Source organism: Protopterus annectens, chromosome 1.part1 (assembly GCF_019279795.1).
Source record: "Protopterus annectens isolate FY-2018-M chromosome 1.part1, PAN1.0, whole genome shotgun sequence".
NCBI classification, from domain to species: domain Eukaryota; kingdom Metazoa; phylum Chordata; order Ceratodontiformes; family Protopteridae; genus Protopterus; species Protopterus annectens.
The window spans coordinates 954903627-954929581 of NC_056726.1; positions in this window are offsets into that span (position 1 = coordinate 954903627).

Consider the following 25955-nt stretch of genomic DNA (forward strand, 5'->3'; position numbering starts at 1 on the left):
AGGAATTGTGGGAGTCTAGTTAATAGTTAGGTACTTAGTCTGGGTTAACACAGGGGCATAGCCAGTGTGATTTGAGGTAGGGTTTAAGCTTGCTTTTAAATAAGCTGACAGATGATATTGAGGTTAGCTGGCTTGGGAGGATGTTCCAGGCTTTACCTACTGTATTGGAGAACAAGGTGTCACCAGCTAAGTTGTTGGATTTTGATATTTGTACAAGTAGGTTATTAGCTGAGCATAAGGTCTTGAGGTTATTATAGGGATGACTAGGGATGTAAGTATGGGTGTATTTTGAGGTAAATACAGGATCTTATGGGCTACTATTAATTGATTGAAAAGTATTACATTTGGCAGCTCTAACCATCCTAACTGATTCAGATTGATACAGTGATGAGTTCTATAGGAGGACCCAGCTGCAAATCTGGCAATATTGTTGTAGGAGGATGTAAGTTTACTCAGATTACTTCTACATATTTTGGTATAGATAGGGGAGGCATAGAGCAAGGTAGAGATGAGGTGGGTACGAGCAATAGTAACCCTGGCTGGAGGTGTAAGAAAGGGTTTTATTCTATAGAGGGAACCTAGTTTCTTGTTTACTATTTTTATGGTGTTATTAATGTGAGGTTCAAAGGACAAGTTGTTATCTATTAGTACCCCGAGTAGTTTGGTGGTTGGTTCAGGAGATATTATAGTTCTATCATTTGAAGTAATATTAAAGTTAAGTGGGGAGGTTCTGCAGGTGGGGGTAAATAGTAACATTTTTGTTTTTTTGGGGTTAAGGATAAGACGTCTTTGTAGGAGCCAGTTTTCAACTGTACTAAAGGTCATTTGGGTTAGTGACTGAAGTTCTGATTGAGAAGCAGCGCATATGAGTGTGGAGTCGTCAGCGTATTGGATACAGTCAGCTTGAGGAATTACAGAATGAAGGCCATTTGTAAAGATGGAGAAGAGTAATGGGCCTAACATAGATCCTTGCGGGACCCCTAGAGTGACTGGGATGTGGGAAGATAAAGTATTTTCCCATAGTACAGCCTGTTGCCTGTTATGTAGGTATGATTGGAACCACTGTATAGTATGGTTGTCCAATGACAGGTTTTTGAGTGTGTCTATAAGGAGGTGGTGATTCACCATGTCAAATGCTTTGGACAGGTCAACAAAAACAGCTGAGGATAGAGTATCAATATTACGATTACTGTTAATATGGTTAGTGAAGGATAAGAGAGCAGAGGTGGTGCTATGAAATGGTCTAAAGCCATGTTGACAGGGTGCTAATAAATTGTGATCGAGTAGGTAGGTTAACAGTTGTATGTGTATACATTTCTCCATTATTTTTGCTAAAGGAGATAGAATAGCTATGGGCCTATAATTGGACAACTCTTTGGCGTTACCGCCCTTATGCAGGGGAATTATGTGAGAGACTTTCCAGATTAGGGGAATAGATCCTTCAGAAATAGTTCTGTTAATGAGGATGGATATGGGGTAGGCTATGACTTTAGCAGCTTTTTGCAGGTATTCTGCAGGTAATTTATCAGCAGAGAGAGTAGTGGGTTTAAGTTTCTGTATGAGGTTACAGATAAGTGAAGTGGGCACTGGCTGAAAATGAAATTGATGAGAATTATTGGTAAAGGTTGTGGCAGAGCCTGGGATGCTAGGGGATAGCTGGTTGGCTAGGGATTGTATGGTTTCAGTGAAAAAAGTATTAAATGAGTCAGCTATTTGGATGGGATTGTTGTGATCAGAACCAGAGGGAGAGGGAGTACTTGAGCATCCAGGGTGTAGGAGGTTATTGATACCTCGCCAGAATTTTTGGGGATTATTTTTGTTGGTTTGTTGTAGTTGGTAGTAGTAGTTTCTTTTATTGGCTAATATGGCTTTTTTTGTTTCATTTCTTAGCTGTCTGAATTGCAGGTGGTCTGAGGAGCTTTTTGTTGAGCGCCATTTGGCCCATTGTTTATTTCTTTGGAGGATTTTTTGTTTGGTCATTTTGGTGAGCCATGGTGCCGGTTTGGTTCTAATTCTAACTTTGCGTAATGGGGCATGGCTGTCTAAAATGGTTAGAAATTTAGAGTTAAAGTATTTCACGGCATTATCTATTGGGAGGTATTTCAGGGGTGACCAGTCACAGGTGACTAGTTCAGCTTGAAAGTGAGCAGGGTTAAAATTTTTGGTAGTGCGAATAGTTCTACAGATGGTAGAGTTTAGGATGACAGTTTTGTTCTGATTAAATAGGTAAGCAAGTGATCACTTATGTCCTCAGGGAGGGTGCCTGTTTTATAGTTTAGTTGGGGGGTATTAGTGAGTATCCAGTCAAGGGTACTAGTTTTGTTGTTAGTTTTATTGGTGCGGGTTGGGGATGTTATAGTTTGGGTAAAACCATATAAGTTGATATGAGTAGAAGGCTGCTCAGATATACAGGAGTTCCAGTTAATGTTAAAATCTCCAAGTATAATGGTTTCTTGGGGGTAGTTACTTGAGAGCCAGCTGAGGATAGCCTCTAATGTGTTGATGTTATTGCCTGGGAGAAGATAGACACATGCTAGATATATGGCGTTGCTTTTGTTAAGCTGAACCTTAGTTAGAAGAATTTCTGCATTGTTGCAAAGTGGAGGTTTGGAGTCTAACAAGGTAACTTGTAATCCATTCTTATAAAGTATGGCTACGCCTCCTCCTTTTTTAGTGTTTCGGTCACGTCTTATGATATTATAGCCAGGGGGTAGAACTGCACTGTCTTGCATTGATGGATTAAGCCATGTTTCAGACAGACAGAGGATGTCAAAAGAATAAACATCAATAAGGGCATGCAGGTGAGCTATTTTGTTATTGATGCTACAAATATTAAGATGAGCTATCAGGAGAGAGTTGGGGGGCTTGGTAAGTGTCTGTGTGATTGAATTTGTTGGTGTATCAGGCTGTGTAGCTGTGATAGTGGTAGGACCTGGGTTAGGGTGTATATCACCATCTAATAGGGAGTGGACCTGAACTTTTAGGATGAGTTGTAGAAGTTTAAAAATTAGGTTCTTATTTTTTCTAGCTAGTGGGTTACATTGAGAGATGTGATGGAGTCTATGAAATATGGCTGCTGAGTACTTAGCTGAGCTGGGGAGGTTGCTAACACTATGAGTGGAGCTGGGGGTAAGGACAGAGGTGTGTGTGATGTGGGTATGCAGTCCTAGGAATCTATGGTGTTCGTAGAGAGTAAGTAGATAGGGAATGATAAGTATAATTAGGAGTAGTAATAAAGGTAAGGGTTTATAACTAAGAAACACTAGATACAATGTATTAAAGTGCAAAACAGCAGCCCTTACAGCACCTTGAGTATGCAACTTTAAAGAAGTGCAAAAATAAATAAATAATAAATAGCACAGTTAACAATCCTATCCTTAACAACATTTCAGGTAGTATTTTCACAGTTTTTTACACAACTCAGCCACTCCAGAACAACATTCACTTCCTAAGTTACAATTTATATTTCCACCCCACAATTTTTCTTGTTTGCAGTCTTTCTTCACTTGTCAGGAATCTTACATCCTGTAACAAAATAATGTCCAGATCACATTTGCACACCACTCCAGTATTCATATCCTTCTTACAGTCTTAATAATACTGTTCACATTTAATGAAAGTACTCTAAAGTTTTTGCTTTTCCTTCTTTTTAAGTTTAGGGGAAATATTTTAAAATTTTCATTTTTGTATTTTTACTCTTTCCCTAAATGAATATTTTTTGCTTGGTTCATTTACAAATAATCCTTGATCCTCAGAAGCAGATTTTTCATTAGCTACAGCTTCAAAAAATTATTAATATCAATCCCGTCTCCTGACCTCTTTTCCTGAATGCACTCTCTCTCTCTCTCTCTCTCTCTCTCTCCTTATTGTTTCCTCCATATTTTACTTCTAAAATTTCTTCTTCACCTGTTTCACCCTCTCCTTCAGCCTTTTGTTGCTGTTCCTCATGTATGTTTTCTTCCCTTTCTCCTTCCTTTTAGGGTTGCCACCTTTTCCAATGCCCAAAGTGGGCCATTTTTGGTACAAACATCAGATTTTGCAGGTCAAAACATACCCACGGCCAGTACAAAAGACATAACTTCACTTTTTTGCCTAAATAAAAGCTCATTCTTGTAGCATTTTAGTTGCTTATTCTGTTTCTTATAACATTTATGTGTTTCAGATAAAGAATAACTGTTTTATGCAACTATTACATAAAATATATGAAATATGTTTGTCCTAAAAATTGCAGGACATTTGCTATTTTTTTTTTATTTCTTTGCAGGACACAAATGCCCAAAGAGGGACTGTCCCTCGCAAAGTGGGGCAGGTGGTAACCCTACTTCCTTTTCATTATATACAGTTTGCTTTTGACAAGCCATCCAAAAGTGTCCCTTTTTTTACACAACTTGCATTCAGGCACACAACTTCACATTGTATATCCTTTCTCCTCTCATTGGTTACATTGTACCGTGTCACACTTATTAATTAAATGAGAAAAGTCCCCACAAAAGAAACATGATTTAGGCTGGCCAGCATATCTTAAAATCTCCTGTATAATCAGTCACAATAATAACACTTGGTGAGTGTTTTACCATGTTTTTTTCGCATTTTAAAACAGCTTCCAACATCTGCCCTCCATTCCACAAGTTTCTCTTATCTCTAACTTTCAAAATATTATCAACAGTTTCACATAGACCCTGTGTGCATTTTTTGACATAGTTCTTTTCCAGTACATCAGTTCTAAATTGCAAAGTAACATTTTTTTTAAGTTACTACCAAAAAACAAATAATTTTCCATGGATAAATGTCCTTCTTTTTCTTGCACAGTTCCAGAAGTTTCTTTATCAGTCCATCAGTTTCAGATGTAAAAGTCAGAAAAAATATCTGTCCTAATATATATATATATAAAAGGCTGAATTTCTTGAGCTTTAAAACCCAGAACAGTCACCAAATTGTCCCATACATAAAATGCATTACAGTGTCATCTTTGTTCTTACTCTCACAGTTGGTCTTCTGTCATTTTTATTAATTATTTATTTATTTATTGGACATTTGTTGACCGGGTTGATCCAGCTGGGACAGAGCCCTTTTTCAGTGGAGTCCTGGGGAGAAAAGCTCTACAGCAATTACATACAATTGATCTGACTTTTAAAACCAGTTTTACGTAGTTTATTGTTGCTCTCCTTTTTTTGCCTGCTGCCAGTGCTGTGTAAGTTTTAACTGCTGCATTCTCGGCTGCCACATCACCTGGTTCCTTTTCCACATTAGTATTTTCATCACTTATGAAAAAGCTATCTGCCATCTACCCCATGAAACAGCAGAGCTGTCACCTGGATCATCCTGCTCATTCTTTCAGAACATCATCTGCAAGCCCTCCTGACATCAGTTCTGTTCTCTACACCACTTCTACAGACAGTTTATTCCTTCTCCATGGAGACAGGTAAACATTGCTCATTTGTAAAATCCACCACACAGGAATTTTAATTTACATTCTGAAGCTCCATATTGAAGAGATTTTTCTCCAAATTCTCACTTTCCAGCCACAAACTCTCCACAGCTTTTCTCTCCTACGTCATGCTGCTGCTTCCCTTAGATCTCTTTCTTGGTGCTGTAGGGGCCCTCCGGCACTATCTGGCATCTCCAAAGAATAGGAGAAGTTTCTCAGTGCCCTGGCCACATTTCCCCTATACTACCAAGGGTCTCCCCTAAAAAGAAGCTACTAGTCTAGAGGGAATAACCTGGTCAACAATGGATAAATAACTAAAATAAAATAAAACATAGGGAAAGTGATCATCCCTGTTCGGCCTGTTCACTTAACTGCAACTTAATTGGCTTCTAGGAGCAACTGCTTACTCGGAGGAAGGGTTGACAGTGGGCAGCCATGAGATGTGGAAAAATGGAATGGCAGTGAATTTTGGATTTTGACATGCTTGATGTTGCTTGGTTAATGGGTATTTGGCAAAGTATTGATGTTTCAAGAAGGAAATGAAAGTACCTGCCTCCTCTTGGCAAGAAAACTGCAAGTTGAAACCTTAATAGGGGTGAAGTGTTTTATAGTGCTTTCATTTCACATATAACATAAGTCTTTAGTCATAATAATATCATCATCATATTCATCATTATCATCATCAACCTCTTTTTTCCCATTTTTCTACATTTTGTTGCGATGTTGCATCGGCTGTTGCTGTCTTCTCAGTTTAGTGCCACCCTCCTTTCTTCTTCACAGTCATACTTTACTTGACAGGTTTTCTGTCAAACAGTCTTACATCTCTTTGCTGTTCCCTTTAAATGAGGAAATAACAAGAGAAACAACAGCTACACATCAACAAGCAAAGCAAAAAAAAAAAAAAAAAAATAGAAAAAAGATCTGCAGAGGGATCCCACTCTATCCGGAAAAACAGTGGCAGGAATTTAAATAAAATATGCCACTTTAATGTACTTTTGCATAATTATACAAATTGTTAAGTGCTGTCTTCCCTCCTGTGCATGGACTTTATCAGAACTGTAAACGTATGTAAAAGTACATTTAAGTGGAATATTTTAATTAAATTCCTGGTGCCGTTCTTTTTTGGATACAGTGGGATTCCTCTGCACATCTTTTTTCTCGTTTCCTCTTGCCTTCTTCCTGTCTGTCCCAATGTTTACTAGATTTGTCTTCTGCTTTCCTGCACAAGTTCCTGAACCATTGTAATCTATTCTCTTTGACCTTCTCCACAATTGGAGCTACTTGGGCTTCTGCTGTGATGTCCTCATGTCTTCATCTGTGTCACAGTATGCATCCTACCACCAATATTAGGCACTTCATCGCCATGTCCTGTAGCTTCCTCAACTGCTCTGCCCAGGTTTCTGTACTGGTCATACCATTGTTTTGTACACCTAACTTTTCAGCTTATTTGACATGTTTCTGTCATACACTACCCATGACATTCTGTACCAGTTGGCTGTAACCCCTCTATCATTTGCTGGAGTTCTTGTTCAGAGTCTGCCTGTAATGCCACATCACCTGCATACAGCAGCTTTGTAGATATGTTTCCTCCAACTGGTTTGCTAATGCGGTCCATCATCAGTATGAGCAGCAGTGGGCTCAGAGATGAACCCTAGTGCCTACCGTCTCCCACTGGAAATCCCTCTGTGAGTCTAAGCAGTGTTTGTACTTGTAACATTAGATCCTTGTTCATAGGCTGCATTAATTTTACTAGTGTTTCTGGGACTTCGAATGATCCCAGAACTTTCCAAATCATCTTTCTTGGGATCTTTTCCTATGCTTTCTCCAAGTCTAGGAATGCCCATTTGGGCTCTTTCCTCATCTCTAGCTTCTTCTGAGCTATCTGTCTCACTGCAAACATCAGGTCAGTTGTGCTGCATCCTTATCTGAATCCAAAGTGGTCACCTCTCATCTCTTACTTTCTACCACTCTTTGTATTTGTTTATAAATCATCCTAATATGTCATTCCAAAGTTACATAACTCTCTTTGACTGCTACCTAGGCTGAAGGAAAAGCTCCTGATTTCTACATGACAGAGATGCAGGATTCTTCTTTTATTGTAATAACATAGCTATAATATTTGAGTATTGAGATGAAAAAAAGTGTGATTCTGAAGGAGAAAATAAAACTGCTCACCTTGTTGAAGAATAAACTCAATGAAAAGATAAGTTATAGACAGCTGAGATATGAAATACAATCTGCTAAGAAATCTAAGCTGGATAGTAATGGAGCTGAAAAAGAGTCCAAACCTTTAGAAGAAGCCCATATAGAAATTATTTTCCATTTGCTAAGGTAAACCTTCCTTCTGTTAGGTTTTTGTGATGATGAAAGAATATGTATAACTGGAGTAGATTGCCTGGTGTCTCTGGCCACCATTAGAACTGGACAAATTACTCAATTAGTTTCAGGGATTTTATGTCTCGGTGAGCCTGAATGGATGGGTGTAGTAATAGGTCTGAATGTGGATCCAGCACCCATGGAGGATGTTTCAGATGAGGTCAAAAGAAGGAGAAACCAAGCCTACTGGGGCCAAAAGGGCACAATGAGAGTTACCTTTGCACATCACAGCTTTCTGAAGAAAGTTATCAGGGAAAAGGAGGAAAGGCATAAAGGAGACCTGAAAAGGGGGAAAGGCATGAAGGAGACCCAGGGCCTGCTGTGATCCAGAAGATCCCTTGGTGACTGTCTATCTGGGAGAATCAGGGCAAAGTTGCAGCTGCATTTGTTGTTCAAGTAGGGGGAAAAAGGACTGCAGCAAGGCTGGCCCCAGTGGCTGAAAAACTTTGATGTCACTGGTTGACTGAGGGACCATTCATGAGACAGAATAATAGACCTACTCAGTTTACCGAGTGAGAACACTGAAAGTCCCCAGAAAGTGCATTGTCACCAGAAAGTATTGGGAAGGCATTGCCTACTACTACACCCTCATGAATTCCTGGCATAATGGGTATGAATGGGTCCCCCCTTTCTTGTTGATATATCAAACCACTGCCAAGTGTCCATCTAAATGGATATTACACACTTGGGGAGGGAGTCCAGAAATGCCTGCATTGCTAGGAGGACCACCCTCATCTTGAAAACATTGATGTGAAGTCTGGCCTCTGTTGTTATCCATATGTCTTGAATAATCTTACCTATGTAATACCCCCCCACCCCAGAAGTGAGGTGTCCATGGTCAGAGTGGATACCAGGGGGAAAGGTCAACCCCATGTGACTATCAGGGATGTCAGCCACCTACAAATATGGCTCCTGCAAACTTGTGAAGTTGAATCCACGTAGCACCTTATGAATGTTATTGTCTGCAATAGTGTCAGGGAGCTTTTAGTTAGATTGATCATTATTTCCAAGTAAGGGGCTAAAAACAAGAAGTCCTTGCAATGGATAAGTAGATCCCCTGATGGAAGTGATGAAGAGGCAGTCATCTAACTAGGGGAACACCTGATACCCTTGCATCATTAGATATGCTGCAGCAACTTACATGCATTTGGTGAACACCTAGGGGGCTCTGGTGAGACCAGACGGCAGCACCCTGAATTGAAAATGACTAACTCCTAGACAGAAATGGAGATATATCCTGAACTTCCTCGCTATCTTAAAATGATGGTAGTTGTCATGGAGATCTATCCAACACATCCGGTTGTCTTTCTTCAGAAAATGTCAAATGGACTGCACCATGATCATCCAGAACCTTGTCTGTTTCATAAATTGGTTGAGGTGGCTTAGGTCCAAAATGGGCCTTGGGACCCCAATCTTTTTCGGGACCAAAAAGAACCTTGAATAGAATCTGGATCCTTGCTGGCTTGGTCGGACCTCCTGAATGATTTATTTTTTCTAACAGCTTTGTTACTTCAGTTGCTGCCAGTTCCCTCTTACTGGGTGGAACATCAGGGATTCTCTTTTTCTTTTTCAGAAAGAAAGCAAAGAAAACAATATATGATCTCTAGTGATTATTTTCTGCACCCATAAATTTTGAGTGATAAAGCCGCGGTGGTACAGCGGTAGCGTCGTTGCCTCACAGCAAAATGTTCTCCTGTTCGATTCTAGGCTGGAGTGCCTTCTGTGTGGAGTCTGCATGTCCTCCCCATGGTCGAGTGGCCTCCAAAAGACATGCATGAATGGGCGTGCCTTTGCTGAAGGTTGTGCATCAGGTTGGCAACTTGGCACCATAAAAATCAACTGCCAATCATTAGCGGACCGGAGTTCCGCTGTGGTGACCCCTAATCAAGAAAACTCGAAAAGACAAACAACGACAACCCATATATTTTGAGTGATAACTAGCCAGGCATGATGATGCAGAGATAACTGTCCCCTGACTGTGTCTAGATTGTGGCAGTTGGGCATCCCCTTCAGGAGCACTGAAAGGGCTTCTCAGTAAAGGGACCCTGAAACCCTTGATTCTGCAGTCAACCTCTTCCCCTGGGGTGATGTCCATTAAAGTTATTCCCCACTCTGTCCTGGATGGGACTGTCAGCAGAAGTGTCCTGGGCAAAACTCTGGGACATTTGAAACCATAGCTTCTTCCCACCCTTTTGGTTCTAGGAAAAAGTCTTTAGGTGGTGGAAAAGCATATGCCTACAGCAGACAGGTTCTTGTCCTCCTGCTTGCTTCTGGTAAGTGTGTCTTTTACCTTAGATTCAAAGAGTGCTGAACTATCAGAAGGGGTTTTAATGAAGAACATCTTGAGGCTTTCCACAAAATCCCAGAAATGCATCCAGGCATGCTGAGAAATGCCAATGCCAGTGCCTGCCACCCTTGCCATGCCATCAGCTGTGTTCGAGAGCAGACGCATGGGCATGTTGGACATAGACTCTAGGGTAGATAGCCATTCCTCCACAAATTTTTGAATGTCAGCAGGCAGATTACCCAAAAGGGATTTGGACAGCTCTTTAGTCAGATCCCTCTGAAAATGAGTCATATGGGTCAGGTAATTCAGCATGCAAAGTGCAAATGTCACTGAAACATAAGGCCACTTCTCAAATTGGTCTGAGCCCTTGACTCTTTGTTAGGGTGTGAACAGATGTGTGTTCTGAGAACTCCTTTTGGTGGCTGCCACAACCACTATGGCATCTACTGTGAGACCCTTGTTCCAATGGCACTTGTTTCTAGGCTCAACCAATATTTTGTCCAGTTTCCAAGGGATAGGCTCCACCACATCAGGTCCCCTCCAGGCCCACTGAAAGACCAAGTCTATCAGCTAATCAACAGGCAGGACCACCCTTGAGGTAGATGAGCCAGCCCTAAAGCCTTGAGAAATAGTGACACTTCTGGGGAGTGGGCTTCAGTGGATCAAACCCCTGTCTGCTCCATCAGTTCAAGAATATCTCCAAATGAGACATCTTCCAGAAGAGATTTTGAGGATCCCTTCCCTTCCTCAAAATTGGCATCTTCAGTGACAGGTTCTAGGGATGAGTCAAGGTGTTCCTCTTGCAGGACCATTTCCTATGGCCTTCCCTCATGGGGCCTTCTGGGAAACAATCAGAATCAGAGGGGGAACTTGACAAGCAAGAACCCTCAAGGCTTAGAGAGCCTGACTGTCCCTGTTGAACTGGATGAGTGGATACAAGAACAGGATCCGGGGGGGGGGGGGTTAGGACAGCACTGAGTGGGAATGAGACACTTCATCTCTGAACCTAGACAGCACCATCTCTAAAGCCTCAAAAGCCAAAGCCAGGATCGGTGCCAAAGGTGAACCCCCCTTGCCCTGAACAGGACAACTATGGAACATCACCTTCTCTGATTTGACTTGGTTCTGAGACAAACAATGAAGCCACCCTGTCCATGGCCAAAGCACCAATGAGTAGGTACAGCTATGAAAATCTCAGTTAACGATGACCCCTGAACCTCAGCTATGATACTTCAGCCCTGAGACTCATCTCTATCCGACTGACATGGAGTTGAATGGTGAGGGAAACAGTCTGTGTTGAAGCTGATAGCATAGGTTCATAGGTTCATAGGTTCATACTAGGCTATCTGCCCGAGGGCATTTACAAGCCTAGCCCATAGTTTTGTGGCTTACGCCACCCCTTTAGTATGGGGAACTATACCCATTATTTTGCTGTGCCTCTGTTGAGCAGTGACACTGAGGTAATCCCTGGGGTATATCTGCGATCTCCCATCCATTGGTCAAGATTTCTCTTGAACAAGGCCAGCGAGGTGCTCTGCCTCACATATACCAGGATTTTATTCCACAGCATAGGGAGTCTTTGGGTGATGAATCTATCCCTCCAGCACGTCCTATTAATAGCCGTGTCGAGGTTTAAGTCTCCCGCCCTTGTGGCTCTGACGGATCTAGATTTTTGAGGTGAAGCATATTCATCAAATCTGGGTTTGACATGGCCTTGTATGTTAGGCAAAGGTCACCTCTGAGCAAGCGGTGGCGACTGAATAGAGCTGGAGTTCTTTCAGTCGGGCAGCATAGGACAGATGTTTGAGACCCTTTATCCTTTTGGTGAGGAACTTTTGTGGCCTCTCCAGCTGCTGCAAGTGTCGGGTCAGATACATTCCGAATGGGGCATTGTACTCAATCATTGGTCTGATGAGTGATGAGTATAGGGAGACTATGACCTTCCTTGATCTAGATGAGAATCCCTTCATGATAAGGTGGGCAATGTAGAAGGTCTTCCTAACTACTTTAGCTACATGGGTGTCGAATGACAGACTACTATCAACCTGGGTCCCCAGGTCCCTGATAACTTCTTCTGTACTCAGTGGATTGCCACCTATTTGGTAGCTAGGGGTAACCTTGTTTTTCCCGAAGGGTATGACTATGCATTTTTTGGCATTTAACTTTAGGCCATAGCTCTGGCACCAGTTATCCGTTTCTGTGAGACCCTTCTGAAGGATATCTGTGTCAGATGTGTTTTCTACTATGGCCCAGTTTGCAGTCATCTGCAAACTTTGTCAGCCATAACCCTCCTGTGTTTGCTTGTACTTGGAAAAGTAGATGCCAAACAAGAGTGGGCCCAGGACTGAGCCCTGTGGTACACCACTTGTGACAGGCTTTGAGTCTGACATGGCGCCAGCAACTCTGACCCTGTGGGTTCTGTCACTCAGCCAGTTTGCAACCCATCTTGTGATGTATGGGTTAACATTTAAGCTGATGAGTTTTTCAATGATACCCGAGTGGGGTATTGTATCAAAGGCCTTCGCCAGATCGAGGTAGGCTGTATGGACTGCCTTTCCCTCATCAATGGCTTTGGTGACTGTTTGAAAAAGTCAACCAAGTTTAGAAGGCATGATCTGCCTTTGACAAAGCCAAACTGGGATGGATCCAAAGTCTGCAAATTCCCTATGTCTTTATTTATGAGGTCCATTATGATCCTCTCCATGGCTTTGCAGATAAGACTTGTCAAGCTAATGGGCGGTAATTTCCAGGGTCGGTGGAGGCACCGCCTTTGTGAAGTGGGACCACAGTTGCAGTGTACCACTCCCTGAGTGCGTATCCAGAGGTAAGACTATGATTAAACAGCTGTCCTAGCTGTGGATTTAATTCCTCGTTGAGTTAAGTGGAGCACACAGCCGGGACACCATCAGGTCCCATGGATGCTGTGTTTTTGCTTTGGAGAGAGCAGTTCTCACTTGGGCGTTGGAGATGTTTGGGGGCTGCAATCACTTGGTATAGATATCTCTCCTTTTGGGGGAGGGGAGAAGTTTGCACTGAACCTGTCAGCCAGTATGTTGGCAATGTCTGTAGGATCAGTAATCTTCACATCATTTTGAACTAGTTCTGAGCATATCTGGGAGTTTCCTCCCAGGTTTCTAACATAGCTAAAGAAGGCCTTATGATTGTCTTTTGAGTCTTTAGCTATTTTTCTCTCAAAATTTGCTTTGGATGATTTTATGAGAGCTCTTAGTTTTTACTTATAGTGATCAAGGGTGTCTTACCTTTTAAGGATTTTGCTCTATCTTGTAGTAGCTTCCTCCTTTTGTTGTAGAGTTTGTTTATGGCTGGGGTCCACCAGAGTGGACGCTTGCCTTTGGTACAAAGAGTCTTTGTTTTGCTTGGGATTGCCTTATCCATGCAGTCCTGCAGGTGCTGGTAGAAGGCATTTGTAAGTGATTCAGCGGCTTGAGTACTGTTTTCCGTCGGCTCGGGGGCCTTAAAGGAGACCACACTAGTCTTTAGAAGTGTGAAGTCGGCTTTCGAGAAGTTCTTTACTGTGGTCTTTTTTATTTCAGGTGGGGGTGGGATGAGGACCTCCAGCGAGATTAGTTTGTGATCTGATCTCACCAGTGAGGGGTATACTTCCGGTGTTGAACATTGTGCTCCCATGTTCAGCAGTGTTGGCTGCAGCAGTTTTGCCTCACAGTAATCACTTTGTACTATGGACACTGATCAGATTGTCATACCAATAAAGGAGATATTATGGTCAGGGTTGTTAGGACCAGATAAAGAGTCACTAGTGGGGTAGGCACCAGTATGACCCCCAATTAGGTCTAAGTCCAGAGAAACTTCTGCATCCCCCTGTTGATTTCAGCTTCTGAGAGGCTCCTTGATGATCGAAAGGACCTGAAGGCAGGTGCCACAGTAGGTGGTCTAGATGAACAATGACTTAGTCTGTCTGCCAAATGGGGGAGTGGAGTCTTGATAGATCAAGCAACAAACAAAATCTAAGGAAATCTAGGCAGAAGCTCAGTTTTATTCTAGAAAAGCCTGAGAGTCATCACCAAGTGTATCTCTTTCTGCAAAAGGTACAATGTTGTTGTTTCCCAGTTGCTTTTTCAGACTTTTAGATAACAGTCCCTGGAGATGGTGCAAAGGCATCTTTGCCAGTCAGGCCATGCAGTATCCAAGAGTTTAGCTACTGGTATAGTTGACACTGACATCTAAAGCTGTCTGTCCCCTGTTCTCCTCCTTGTTAGGAGGGAAGTATTTGCCCTAGAGAATCATGTGCCATCCTCATAAAAAACGTGCTGTTTGCAACAGTTTGGCACACTCTATAGTTATACTAGCTGCCCTTAAATCTCCATGTAGAGGTAAACTTGAACACTTCATCCTTTTGACTATTAGCAGAAGGTAAACAGAGAAAAGTCACTAAGATGGTTTTCAATCAAGCAGTTAGGTCTTGTTGTTCATTGGGATGCTGCCAGCTTCTGTTTGTCAAGGGCTGAATAAGTCAATGTTAATGTCCTTAATAGCAAAATATTACTTAAACAGTGCACCATGGTAAGGTGTGAGTAATAAATAATAAAATACAATAAAAATAAATATCTACAGTGAAAAGGCATTGCATGTTCATGGGCCCATATATTTGGCAAATATGCCATGGAGAATAACTTTCAGATGGCACAAAGAGGTTGTAGCAAATATCCGGTTATTTATTTATGATTGTTAATCTAGTATGTAGATTAATACCTGTACATTTTTAGGTCACAAAACTGGGTTCATACATTTACAAGTGGTTACAAGGATGACATAATTAATGGGTTTGAACATCACTGATATTCAGACAGCAGTACTACATAACATGAATGAAAATTTTAAAATAGCAGATTGTTGTTTGTCTTTTCCCGGTTAGGGGTCGCCACAGCGGAACTCCAGTCCGCTAATGATTGACAGTTGATTTTTATCGTGCCAAGTTGCCAGCCCGACACCCAACCTTCAGTGAAGACACGCCCATTCATGCATGTCTTTCAGAGGCCACTCGACCACGGGGAGGGTATGCAGACTCCACACAGAAGGCACTCCAGCCGAGAATCGAACAGGAGAACCTCTTGGTGTGAGGTAACAATGCTACCGCTGTACCACTGCGGCTTGTTTCAAAATAGCAGATTGTACAGATGCAAAAAACTGCAGAGTAGCAATATACATTTTAGATATACAGGATAAATATATAAGATTACAAGCTAAAGCTGGTTTGAAAGTTCAGAAATACTCAAATTAATTATGACTAGAAAAGTATAATTTAACCCAGACTGTACTGTCTATACAAGGCAAGCAGTGGTAAAGTTGAACCCATATCGCACATTTTGTCATTTAATATAATCAAGGCAATATTAGATCATTACCCATTATCACTAAGACAGTGGCATTTAGATGTATTGTTTAAGTGATTTAAATGTATTGAACTGAATATGGTATTATTTTGTTTATATCTAATGTCTGGGTAAGAGATTCCTTGTTGCCAGGAATATTTTACGAAATACACCTTGGTCAAAGGAACGCATCAAGTAATTGCTAGATCTGATTTCTAGCTGGTGAGTTAATTGGGGCATTATTCTGTGTGCAATAATTAAAATGTGAGTGTAGTGATTAACCTGAGGGCTTATAACTAACAGCCATTGAGTCTTTTCAAGAGAGAAAGAAATGTTCTTAACAGACAGACATTGAGATAAACCTACATATGTTTTTGGCTGCTGTCTGCAGGGTACTAATATTGTATGCAGAACTGAAAGCTGCATCTAGGAAGACATACTCACACTTTTGCTTAAGGAGCTTAATGCCAGTGCCTATTTAGATTCAGAAGTGAGCAAGTCTGTTAGTCTATAATAGAGCAAAAGCATTAGATCAGCCATAATACATTGTATTTATTTTGGTAAACTTGTGAGATAGGGACCTTAAAAAATTGTAAACAGTCAGGTTAGGAGTGCTTTTAGGTGTTGAGTGCTTCCAAAGAACGTGACAGCCATTTTCTAGGAAATGGTTGCCAACTTATTCCTATACACCCAGACCAGATTTTGCCAAATTCATTTTCTGTCCCCTTTTTTCTTACAGCTGTTTATGTCTTACCTGCTTTTTGGAGTATCAGATTATATGTAAACATCATTAACTGTACCTCCAGCTGCAAATCAGGATTCAGGAGGGGAGGTGCAATTTGTCTTGACTGTTCTCAGCAAGGGCAGAACAACACTGACCTTAACTGGGGCATCTTGTAGGAAGGTGGAAGGGATGCTTTGAGGACCTCATGAATCCAGTAATCATGCAATCCTATGAGAAGGCAGTGCTAGAAGCAGCCGGTACATTAGCTCCACTTCTGTAGATGATGTCACTGAAGTAATTAAATGGTTCTGTTGTGCTGTGAAGAGGTTGTAGGAGTGTATGAGATCCATCTAGAAGTCCTTGAACTTGCTGACCATAGCTGGACTGTAATAGTCAGTTTGCCTTATAATGTTAATGAGGAAGGTGGAGCAAACATCTGAACTGGCAAACTGAATTGATTTTTCCTATTATCAAGAACTGGACAGAAGAGTGTGTTCCAGTTATCACAGATCATGCTTTTTAGTCTCTCTGGGAAAACCTGAATCATTGCATTGGAAAGATGACTTAATCTGATAGCCAAATCTGTGATTTCAGGTGGTGCAGTATGGATTCTATAATGTCCATGCAACAGAGGATCAATTGTTTGTCTTTATACAAACGTTAAAGGTATTGTGGGAGTTTCTTAGTATTACCAGCATGTGCTTTGTGATCCTGAAGGCGATATTTAACATAGTTCCCAAGAATGGAAGAGGTCTGGACAGTATCTGTACTACGGACATGAAACTTGCAACCCTTCTTGTCTGTAAATGATGTTGTCCTCTTAGCCTCAAATGACTGTGGTCTGAAGCATTCACTAAACTTATTTGCTACTGAGTAGGATAAAAATCTGCAACTCCAAATCAGAGGTTGTGGTTCTCTTTGGGAAAACAGTGAATTTCTCTCTGCAGGTGAGGGAGAAGTAGCTGCTTCAAGAGGGGTAGTTTAAGTATCCTGGGGTCTGGTTCATAAGTCAAGATAGAGAAACCAAGGAGACTAACTGGTGGGTGGCTACAGGAGGTGGAAGTACTACAGACATTACATCCCGCTGTGGTGGGGATGTAAGAACAGAGTTATAGGAAAAAGCTCTCAGTTTACCCCTACTTGAGCCCCCCAGTCATACCTAGGGCCATGATATTTGGGTAGTGACTAAAAGGACAGGATTACTGATACAAGTGATAAGAATGAGGCTGTGTTATAAGGTATGTGGGCTCATGCTCCATGACAAAGTGAGGAGTTCTGTAATTCAGGAGGATTTCTGACTATAGCCATTGTTTCTCTGGGTTTACTTTGATTAAACTAACCTAGTGAGGATGCCCCTGAAACACCTCCCACTGATGGTGTACTAGGCATGGCCCAGTAGAAGAAGGTCCAAAGACATGCTGAAGGGATTATATTTCTCAGCTTAAATGGGAAAAACTTAGGGATCCCATAGCACAAGCCGGAGACTGTTACTGAGAAGAAGGAAGCCTAGTCCTCCTTGTTCAGTTTCCTACCAGTATGACTTTCATCTGGAGAAGACATTTTGAAAATCGATGAATAACCTGACAGACTAGTTTTTTGACATTATTTAAGACGGTCTGAATTAAGCACAGAAGATAATTCACCAAGTCTCATCATATGAACTTTAGTCAACAGTGAGAAGCATTTCTGAGACAAATTTTTCATGATCTATAACTCAGCTCTGTGGCATACAGGGATAATGCCAATAGCTATGACCCTGATGACCCGAGACAGACTCGTGGCTCAGGTGTTGAAAGATCCAAATGGGGAAGGATAGGCACAAGTGGTCAGCAGCAGCTCACCTATCACCACCATGTAAGTGGAGGCTTGTATAGCACCAGGATGGATATGAACAGGAATTTGGTCTTTCAGATCCCAAACCAGAAACAGTAGACCTTGTAGCCCTTGGGTAGAAGCATGTAGAAGAAAGTAGAAGATGCAGGATGCCACAGTATGTGAGTTCTCATATCAGCCATGAAGGGCAGAGGTAGGGCCTTAAAGGAACTACCCTCAGTAATGGGATGCCAACAAGCACTCAGAACAATTCCATAACTCCCTCAGTGATGGCCATCTAGTCAGCCCTTGCCTCGGTACTAGGTATCCTCAGTTCAGGGGATCAAATGGGCTCACAACACATTAACGGAGACTTGTTGACTGGAGGGCAAAGACATCAAAAACACATAGAAAATAAATCTTTCTTAACCTTTTTAAGCCACAAGGGGAGATGCAAAATACATAATTTAGAATTGCTAGTTAACTAGCATGACTTTTGGAAGTGGCAGGAAACCAATTCATAACTAGTAGACGTGGTCCAGGAAGCCTTTGAGGGGCCCAGCCCAGTTTCACTGGAGCACTGTCTGTTTCATACAACAGGCAAATTGAGGTTGAAAGAATCAAACACTAGGCTAACAACTCATTGTCTTACTACTCTGCACTAACTGCCAGACTTACAGCTATATCACAGGAGTAAACCCACAAGGGGATAACACAGAAAACGTGGACTAACTGGCTGCCAGGACTGAACACCAGACACTGAAGATGAAACTTAAGTCAATAACATTAACTACAGTGCTGCATATGTTTACATTATGTGTTTTAGACATGTACAAATACATATTTTTTTGTAAGAAAAGACTAGATATTAAAGCAATGAGCTATATCCAGGAGATCTCAGCTTATGTCCCTAATATCAGGTGGTATGTTGTTTATAGTATCCTGTGCTTCCAGATCACAATGAAACTGGTCATTTATGTCTAGCAAACCATACCACATGCTTAAAAGAAATAAACAATTTAAAATAAAAAAATAAATATTTTTATATATGCCTTAAAGTCAGTTAAAATAATTTAAGATTAAGATTCATTTAAGTTGCTTGAAAGTTAGGTAGATTCTGTTCACTATTAGAAAAAACTATGTAAAATATTTTTTCTGCAAAACATGTGCATGTTATCATTTAGCAACCCTTTTATTTTTTTTTCAAACATAATTAGCTGCTGGGTATATTTCCTAATTACACATATAAAAATGCTTGAATGAATAAGAGCATGATGGGAGTTTAATGCTTTTTAAGTGACTTGATTCCTTTCAAATAAATACAATTTTCCTTTATGGCTGAATACTTCAGATGTACAGCTTTCATCTGTAAGGGTGTTTTCCTGTACATCTGACATTACATTAGATTCTCTTTCTGTATGCAGGGCTACATATACATTATGGAAACAATAATTAATAATGTAACCACTGCTCCTACTTAAAATAGCCTTCAGTTATTCCTCCCACAATCTAATCACAGTCATAGAATTGCAAAAGGAAATTACTTTCAGTTTTATACAACTGTTATAAAAAGGAAGCACCTGCCAAGCTACCTGCCACCCGCAGTCGCCCACTAGACCGTGGCAGTACGTCAGTCCCACACTGTTGTCAACATGCCTACATGTGCCTGGAGAAAGGTCTGTTCTGTAAATAAAGGCATATCTTCAGCAGTAATTAATAACTAAAGTTTTATGACTGATTAAGGCATGAGTCAGTATATTTAATGAGGGATGCTCGTCTAAATTTCTAGTACCAACACATTTAGAATTTGAATCAGCATAGTCTATATCAGTACTGCAACGAGTAGTTCTACTTTTCAGAAAGCTTACAGAAGCTGCTTCTGAAGAGTGAGGATAGTGATTTTAGTAGTAAAAAATCATCATCGCATCACACCATCATCATCCAGAAAGTATTGCAATAAACCATACTTAAGGCTACATAAAGTTTCATTTCTTTACAATGCACTTTTTTGTTCTTAATTTCTCTAGAAGTATAACTTGTTGCTAACAAATTGATGTTAGATTATTATAGTCACTATATCACTGCACCATACAGAATAAACAACACATAAAAATACAACTTAACAAAATCAATTCTTCTAAAACAATAAAATAATCACCAATTACAGCACAGTATTTAATACCTACCTAAAAGATTAAAAAAACAATAAAACAGAGCGGACCACAAACTGCAGAACTCCACTTTAATAAAAGTTTAGCGCTTTCGTCAGAACAATTTCCAACTTCTTCAGAACCTGTTCTGGAGATTAGAAAAAAAAATGTTATTCATTTCGATAATGTTCTGAAGATGTAAAAAAGATGTTTATCAGCTGTCAACATTTGTTTTGTCAGTGTCAGATATTCGTCTAGGATGTTACATAATTCAGTTTAACCACAAGAGTTTAACTATTTATCTCCAAACTTAATAGTTAGAGGCAAGTGAAGAGATAATGACTCCTTAAACTATTTTTACATAATCAAAATGCATAGTATCAGAATTCTCTCTAAGCCATTTGCAAAAATCCAGTCCAGTATTTATGCAATACAAGTATCTGTGCTACTTGACAGTAAAACATTGCAACATATACATTGTATATGCTGGGAGGAAGAGTGATAACAATACTTATCAGTGTAGCACCATAAGTGGCAGGGAGAACAGGACACATAAATTCAATCCTGAAATCACCAGCATAGTAAAATTTAAAACAGCTGAGGACACACATTGGTGAACCACACTGGGTACAGAAGATGAACCCAGTCTGTCCTATGTTGATGATAGATTAAACAGCTTCATGAAAGAACATATCCATTCATCATGCTTTAAAGTACTTTGAGGAGACCATTTTGCATAATTGTTAAGGTCTTCTCCTCCCTTGCACAAGGTACAAGGTTCGATCCTGACCGCTGACCAATGCCTGTTTGGAGTTTGCACATTCTCCCTGTGTCTCCGTGGGGTTTCTCCCACGTCCAAAAAACATGCTGAATGTTTCCATCTCGGACTCACCAATGAATGGAGCTGAGGGCAGAAGCACAGACTGTACATGGTGCCCTATAGAGGGAAGAGTTGTACAGACCAACTGCTATGGGCATCTACTGTGGTGCGCAGTATCCTCAAGATAGGAGAACACGGATCACAGGCTGTGCACCGTGGCAGGGTTAGCCACTCAGTGTAAAATATGTCTCTAGGTGATTCGGTCATGTTGACTAATGTTGCCAAAATGGGCATGGGAAGTTACCGGTGATAATTGGGTTGAGGACCCGGCCTACTCTGACCTATGCCAGAGACCCTTGCTAATGGTGGGAGGGCTGTATGTGCCCCTATTGACCAGTGTGTGCCCGCCATACAGCCCAGCAGCCCTGGGTCAATAAGCTACTGGCTGGCCAGTGTCTAGTTGCCCAACCTGGGTTACCTGGGATAGCTCTGAGCGAAAACTGGATGTAAAACCAACCAACCTGCCAAACATGAACTAAGAATTGCTATGCTTAATGTAGGTTCACTGATAGGACACAGCTTGGAAGTGGATGACACAATGATATGGAGGAGGGAGGACATCATATGTATCCAAGAAACAAGATGGAAGGGCAGTGCAGCAAAGCCACTTGGCTTGGGATCCAGACTCTACTACTCAGGAGGGGGACAGGCTAGAAATGGTGTAGGAATTGTGATGAGAGAGGCTTCAGAAGGCAGTGAGGGATGTCATCAGAATTAATGACAGACTCATGGTAATCAGACTCCAGTGTAATGATAGGGCAGTATTCATAATCTCAGCCTATGCCCCACAGCAGGGTTGTGATAGTGAGGAAAAGAATGCATTCAGACAGCAGTTGCAGGACCTACTAGATAAAGCAGGCCAGCATGAATTGATGTTGATAATGGGTGACTTGAATGCACATATTGGGACAGACAGAACAGGATATGAGGACTGCCTGGGTCCACATGGATGGGGCATCAGGAATAAAGAAGGATAAGGCATTCTAGACTTCTGTCTGGCAAATGATTTGATAGTAGCCAACACGTCGTTCAGAAAGAGAGACAGTCACAAGATCACGTACAGAAGTAGCCAACATGCAACTCAGGTAGTCTTCCTCCTAGTAAGGAAGAGGCACTGGGGTAGAATCTGTGATTGTGAAGTCATCCCCAGTGAAACAGTTGCCCCACAGCATAAACCAAAATCAGCTGCAAGCAGTGGTTAGAGAAGGCTCTAAGGTCAACAGAGACCAGGCTGAAGACCTGGAAGTTAGCTGGAAGTACGACAGTTCAAGGAATTACTCAGGGCTCTAGCACCCCAAGAAGATGAGGAAATAGGTGGCATTGAACAAGAATGGCAGTGCCTAAAAACAGTATGTGTTAGGACCACAGAAAAGATATGTGGCCAAGCCAGGTATGGAAATACGGTACATAAGGAAAGCTGGTGGTGGAATGTGGAAGTCCAGGAAGTCATCAAAATAAAGAAGGAGTGCAAGAAGAGGTGGGAGATAGAAAAAACTGACCAGATTAGGAAGGACTACTGGTTGGCTAATGAAGCTAAGAAAGAAGTTGCAATAGCAAAGAATAGGGCATCGGAGGCGCTGTACCAACTTCTGGAAAGTGACTCAGTAAGTCGCACAAAGAAACTCTATCAGGTTATAAGGCAAAGACAGAAAGATGAAGAAGATACTCAGACACTCTGCATAAGGGATGCCAGCAACAACCTGCTCACCAGTACACAGGACATCAAAGACAGATGGAAGGAGTATATCCAGCAGCTTCTGAATGAAGAAAACCCCACAGAAACTGTACTGCACCAGAAACAGACTATGATGAAAGAGGAAGAGGATCCCACCATAGAAAAAGTAAGAACAGCACTAAGGAAAATGAAGTCAGGGAAAGCAGCAGGCTTAGATGAGGTCACAGCAGATATGCTAACAATGCTGGGTGAGATAGGGGAGAAATGGGTCCTATGGGTACTCATAGCAGTGTGGAGAGAAAGGCGTACCCCAGATGACTGGAGAATAAGCATACTCATGCCAGTGTACAAGAACAATGGGGACATCCACAACTGTGAGCTGTACAGAGGCATCAAGCTCCTATCACATTGCACGAAAGTTCTGAAGAGGGTGATTGATAAACAGATATGCAGAGTAGTAGAATGTAAAATGGAAGATGAACAGTTCGGATTAAGATCAGGATGCAGCACAATTGACCCAATGTTTGCAGTGAGACAGATACTTGAGAAGAAGCTAGAGATGAGGAGAGAGTCCAACTGGGCATTCCTAGACTGGGAGAAAACACATGACAAGGTCCCAAGAAAGCTGATCTGGGCAGTACTGTGGTGGTTTGAAGTCCCAGAAATATTGGTAGAATTAGTGCAGGGTATTTACAAGGACCCAATGACTCAAGTATGAACAGTGTTCGGTCTCATAGAGGGGGTTCCAAGTGGGAGTGGGTGTAAACCAGGGTCCAGCTCTGAGCCCACTACTGCTCATACTGGAAATGGACTACATTAGCAAAGAGGTCAGAGGGGGCAGATCAACAAAGTTGCTGTATGCAGATGATGTGGCATTACATTTAGACTTTGAGCTAGAACTTCAGCAAAGGATAGGATAATGGAATGCAAAAGTGAAGGCACATGGGATGAAACTAAGCACAGATAAGACAGTGGCAATGGCAGCAAATTGGGGAAATCAGAAGAAGCTGAGAATAGAGATAGAAGGGAAGATAGTGGAACAGTTAAACAGCTTCTAGTGTCTGGGAGGAGTGGTTGAGGAGAAGGAAAGTCTGAATGAAGAGGTCAAAGCTAGAATCAGAGAGGCTGCAGCCAACTGGCATAGAGTATCAGGTGTAGTCTATGACAGAAGAATGCCAAAAAAGCTGAAAAGTAAGGTGTACAAGACAATGGTGTTATCAGTACTACTGTAAGGTACAGAAACTTGGGCAGTAAAGGCAGAACAGTTGAAGAAGCTAGAGGTGATGGAAATGAAGTGCCTGAGAAGGGTAGTAGGATGCACACTGTGGGGCAGACGTAGAAATGAGGACATAAAAGCAGAAGCCAAGGTAGCTCCAATTGCAGAAAAGATCAAAGAAAATAGATTACGGTGGTTTGGGCACATGTGCAGAAAATCAGAAGATAATCTGGTGAAGTACACTTGGGACAGACAGGAAGAATGTAAGAGAAAGCGAGGACATCCAGCAAAGAGGTGGATGGATTGTGTGAAAGAAGATTTGCGACAATCAGGCATGAGTGTTGAAGAAGGCAGGAGTGTGGCACTGAATCAAGAGAGTTGCCGACAGTTAACACAATAGCCCGACCCCATGTAGAAAAAAATGGGAAAAAGAGGGGTTGTTGATGATGATGATGATGATGAGGAGGATGATTTAAAGTAGCACAATATATTTGAGCTATGCATACCACCATAGCAAGGCCGGGCCGTATTTATTAATGCTGATAAATTAATGTCATTGTTCACCAAAAAACATGACCTGTTTAGTGACTGGGTAGTTTTTTTCTCTTGTATTATGAAAACAGTATGTCAGCTGGGTTATAGTAGAAAATTATGTGGAATGCCAAATAAATGCTTTCTTTATACAGTCAAAGTGCATATGCAGTTATTCAGGGACAGAGCTCATTCTGGTGCTTTGGCTATAGCATAATGTTCCATGGTATTTTAGAAAAAGAAATCAGATAAGAACATCTGCATAAAACAGAATGTGGTAAACCACTTTCTTATTTTGTGACTTAAGTTCAGCAGACTACAAAAGCATTCTGCTTACTTTTTAGAGATAAGTTAGCAAACCAAGGGCTTATGAGTGAGTGTGTGAAAATGGGATTCTTCAATTTTTAGTCATAAACTAGCATACAATCACTTGAGACCAGCAAACCAGTAAAATCAGAAGACAAGAAAAATAACTGAACAAAATTATTGATTTGTTTACAAAGAATATGTGGAAAAAGGATCTATATTATTAAAGTATATTTCAAAAATACAAGGGACAGGTCTCAAACTCTGGTTTATACGTTGCCTTGCTAAACACTGAAGGATTCAAGACTGAAGCAACAGCAGTCTTGTTAACTCTACAGTATAACTACTAGGCAGTGCTCTTGCATTTATAATTAGTTATTAAAAACATAGATACGTGCTCTTTAAAAAAAAACAAGTGCTCTTTAAAAAAGCATCCAGCAGCACTAGTGTTGTAACACCAAACCTGCCCTCTCAGTGAAGGAAACTGGGGAGAACACAAGTCTTTCTGTTAATAGTTCCAAATTGTAATCAACATACAGTTTATTTTATTTTTTTATTTTTATTTTACATTTGTTGACCAGGCTAGTCTAACTGGATATATGTCCATTTTCAGTAGAGGCCCTGGGAGAAAAAGCTCCACTACAGCATTATATAAATGGATACAAATAAGTACGTAAAATACGTATTTTAAAAAAAGTAATTAAACATAGAGACCAATAATAGTGAATATACACTGCATAAGAGAATACAAAAATTACATGATTATAACAGGATTAATATGTGAAAAGCTTAGGCAATATTAGAGAGTAAAGACACATACTTGATAGTATTTACAGTAGAAAGAACCACTACAATTGTACTACAAAAAATTCAGTAGTCATTTTTTTGATTCAATAAAAACAAAAAATGAGCCTATCTGTGGTTATCTAGACCAATATAAGAAGATTTAACTTAGCAAATGATAGTTTAAGACTGAAAAGCCAACAACCTTAGGCCAACACCAAGAGGTAGCCTACTAACAGAAAAGAAATGATTTAGCATTTTCCCACTATTGTTTTATTTTTTGACAAATACAATAAACATGGACTTTTGAGCCTAATATCTAATTAAAATGACTAAGCCCATCCTGATTTTTGGGTATAATATGCCATAACAAACATCTTCTGTTAAATTAATTGGTTGGAATGTGATATAATAAGCTTATAAAAGTAACTCTTCA